General features: G+C 37.4%; 1 long non-coding RNA gene across 2 annotated transcripts; it reads left to right on the top strand.

The window, feature by feature from the left end:
- Positions 1 to 321: 321 nt before the first annotated feature.
- Positions 322 to 2336, top strand: LOC120554065. 2 transcript variants are annotated; one of them, XR_005638304.1, is made up of 4 exons: positions 322 to 475; positions 1557 to 1603; positions 1889 to 2023; positions 2184 to 2336. It is a non-coding gene; the product is annotated as an uncharacterized LOC120554065 (long non-coding RNA). The 2 variants fall into 2 exon arrangements; XR_005638303.1 differs by having other exon boundaries at positions 1886 to 2023.
- Positions 2337 to 3988: the final 1652 nt, after the last annotated feature.

Raw genomic sequence — 3988 nt, 5'->3', positions numbered from 1 at the left:
ATGATAAAGTCCTGTTATTTCTATTGTTTAAAATAGGGATGATTTAAAAATAAACTGAATTTATATAGCACATGTTAAAATACAATAAAATCTCAAAGTGCTTTACCAAATAAGTAAAATCGATCATAATAAATAAATTGCAATAGCAAATGGTCTGAAATGCATTAGACATTAGTGGAGGACAAAATGTATTTATTTTATTTATTTTTTGCTTCATCAGTTTAATGTAGCCTATATATTCTTTTTATTTTTATTTAAGCAGCTGCAGGGATAATTTTGTATGGCGAAGTTAATCTCTGATTCAACCTCGGCAAGCAGAAGGTGGCGCTAATTTGCACACTACACTGATTCCTTACCGCTCTTTGGAAAAACACAGAAGAAGAAAAGTTTGAACAACGCAGCAAGGCGGGAAGCAGCAGACAGTAGGGTTGCAGAAACTACCTACGCAGCAGCAATCAGGCTCACTGGACTTACTGTAAGTTTTGAATGTTAATATTCATTCGCTTTTACTTCTTTTCTTCACTGGCTTATCACGGGAGTCTTGTAGGGATTGGCAACTTGTCAGATATAGGTTAGCTGCTAAAGAGCTAGCTAGCCACTTAGCGCGACCACTAACGTTACCAGAGACTATTTAGAAGGACTTTGACGTTACGCACTCCAGCAGCACAACTAGCGACCTAGCTACCACTAACCGACTCCCTGAAGAATTTGACGACGGATGAATCTAGTAATCACACGCTCATTCCCCGCTTAAAGGTGGTGTTAGAAAATTAGTTGTTAGTAGAAGCACTAACAGACACCTGGTATGTTAGTAGAAGCACTAACAGACACTTCATATGCGATAGTTAGTTTTTTGTTGATGGAAACTTTCAATAGTGCACAAAAGAGCATAAACGCCTCAAACTGAGTTCCTACACTGCAAGTCCGCGCTCTCTGTGTAGCTTCTAGGGACGCTAGTTTTAAATTCTGTGTGAGCAGACTGTCTGAGACACGGAGATTGCTGTTAACAGAACGAGTCAACTGCCCGTGCCTGCCTACTTGTGTTGCCTCGGTTTTAAAACAAACGACCCTGCTGGAGGCAAGCTGCTTTTCATGACAAAGATGAATAAAGTAAAAACCCTTAATAGTAAAGCTTTGGTTTGTAGAAATGGTATTATTGTTGATTAAAACGAAAATAATATAATGTCCGCAACACTGCTTTAAACTCCCATATATATTAATATGGGAGTTTAAAGCAGTGTTGCGGACATTATATTATTTTCGTTTTAAGTATTTTCATTTGTCCTGCACCTGCCAGAAGGTGGGATGTGCACACAGTTACTTTTATAAATTATTGTTGATTAACCATGCACTAAGGTTCAAGTGTGGCTGCTTTTCTTTACAGTAATGTTAATTTTGCTTGATGGCTTTAGTAACTTGACACTTATGGGGATTAAATGAAAAGATCATTAACAGGGAACATTTATAAATGGAAGTATTTATAATTTGACACTCTTTGAATGCTTTTAATTGTTCAGTTTCAGATCAGTTTATGCCTTTGCATCTTGCTGTTTCAGTTTCAAGAAGTTAAGGAAGATAACTGGAGATGTGATAACGATACCAGGTAATCCAATGAATGTGAATTCTTCTATCACCCCCCACCTCCCCGCCCTCTAAATACCAATAACTTGAATTGTTTTTTTTTTCTCAGACAAGGTTTTAGTGTGGTAACCCCAAATCATACGCACTCCCACATACACACATCATTGTTTTTTCTACTTGCCTGTTTGATCAAAATAAAGTGTTTTGCTGTATTTAAGTCAACAATTAATGAATGTGTTCTGTTCACGAATACTACTAATCATATTTTACTTAACTTTGTATTTGCTTGCAAAAATTGTTGAAGAAGACTGAGAAGAAACTGCCCCTCATTAGAAAGATGATGGAGACCACATTTCCCCTACACCGACAGACCATAGTGATGTCCTGCCCACCAGTGAACGACCTCATGGACCTCTGGCCTGCTCTCAAAATAGAGTCTGAGGTAATATGGATCAGCTCTCTCTTTTAAAGTGAAAATTGTGATTCTTACTCATTTGGCTGATATTTTTGCTTTATTAATGTGTGCAAGATTCTTCAAATTGAACTGTTTTTTTTAATAAGTGTTGTTGCTGTATTCTCCTCTGGCTGTTATTTCTATGTAGTTGTATGCAGAGTTCCAGCGGATTACAAATCAGAACCTGCCCAACACGTGCTATGCTGAGCTTGACCGCTATCTTCCTCGACTGATGACCTTATTCAGACGGAAGGCATCAAAAACTGGGAAGACAGCAGATGCTCTGGCTGAAATTTTAAAAAACCACGCATGAACAGGTAAATAGATTTTTCACAATTTCATAGGTTGAACCAGTAGAACATTGAACAGGTTCAATGATTGAAATGAGCTTTTGACTTTTGCAATTAGTCCACTTTGTTTGCCATTTGTCTGATTGCATTAAAGATGTTAACAGGTTATTTGTGGACGTTCTGTTTGGACTGTTTAAAATCAGCTTTATGTAAACTCTTCAGTATATGCAATTCTGTTTTTATCTGAATAGGAAATCCATGACATACACACCAAGCGCACTACTGTTCTCCACGTCCTTCCTGTGTATCTGCGCGAGGACGTCTCTGGATGTTTAAGAACCTGCACAGTGAGTCTCCTTAAGTCACTAACAGATTCTGCTGTGTATTATCTAACCCGTAAAAACATTTTATTCAATGTTCAGTAAAACATTTTCTTGTAAATGTCCTTGGTTTCAGTCAGCACTTAGATTCTCTGGTATTTTGGCTGATTCATGTGTGCAGAACATGGATCTTATGTTTTTCAACTCTTACAATGAGACCCAGGTCTCTTTTGTAAAAGTGGTATTGGATTTCAATGGGACTTGGTTAAGGAAAGACAAATTATGTCATCTGTTCTGTTCCATGTGTTAGTTTGTGATTAGTATCTCTTTTTTCATTCATTCAGGATGAGTCTGATGAGCCAGAGCTTGATGGTGTTGCAGTGGGCCTCATTACTTTCATCGGTGACCATGACGCAAGTCCAGTTCACTACCACCCTGTGAGAATCACTGTCGTCATTGAAAGTGATGCCGTGGTCAGCCTTCCCAGACTTGGCGATGCCTTTCTGGTAATCTGTGGAGTGATCTATGCACTGCACCTCAGCTATCCCAAAGCACAGACCAACACTTTTGAATTCACTCAAAAGATTTAACTTGGTCTAGAAAGTGGAAAACTATCCCCGAGGTTGCAGACCCTCAAGAATGAATTAATGATGTAGAAACTCATCTGAAAAAAAGGCTGCAGGGTAAAGCATTATAAAAGGCTAGTTCAAAGTTATCTCCTTTTGTCTAAAAATGCCTCAAAAGTTACTGCACTACTGCAGGTGTTCAGCCAATAGGCCCAAACTACACAATATGCCTTTGTTCTCATTAATATAATGCAAAAGTAACGCTTGTTTTTGTATGTTTTAATGTTTTCCTAACCATTGTGGGCTGCGCAAGATGACTCACATTTCGTGCATTTGATATGGTTTGAAATTTTACATTTACATTTTAAAGTTTTTAAGTGTAAATAAAGTAATCTTAAACTCTATAGAATTTTTGAAATTTCATCCAAATTGCTGCCCTGTCGCCTTACTGAGGAATTAGCAAGGAAGCCAAAAGCAGTGTTTTTTCTTTTATAGCTGTAACGAACGATAATTTAATTTTGGTATTATTGTTTTTGATTACTCCGATTATTTTCCTGACTATCTGATTAGTTGTCTGGTCAATATCAGAAATGTGTGATAAATATTTATTTCCTAGGGCCTTAAAGAAACATGCCTACCGTATTTTCCGGACTATAAGTCGCATCAGTCAAAAAATGCGTCATGAAGAGGAAAAAAACATATATATGTCGCACCGGACTATATGTCGCATTTATTTAGAAATGTATTTCACAAAATCCAAAACTACACAATAGCACC

Source organism: Perca fluviatilis, chromosome 24, assembly GCF_010015445.1.
Source record: "Perca fluviatilis chromosome 24, GENO_Pfluv_1.0, whole genome shotgun sequence".
In the NCBI taxonomy this organism is placed as follows: Eukaryota; Metazoa; Chordata; class Actinopteri; order Perciformes; family Percidae; genus Perca; species Perca fluviatilis.
Note: the sequence above shows the minus strand (reverse complement) of the source record. Positions and strands in the feature narration are given on the sequence as shown.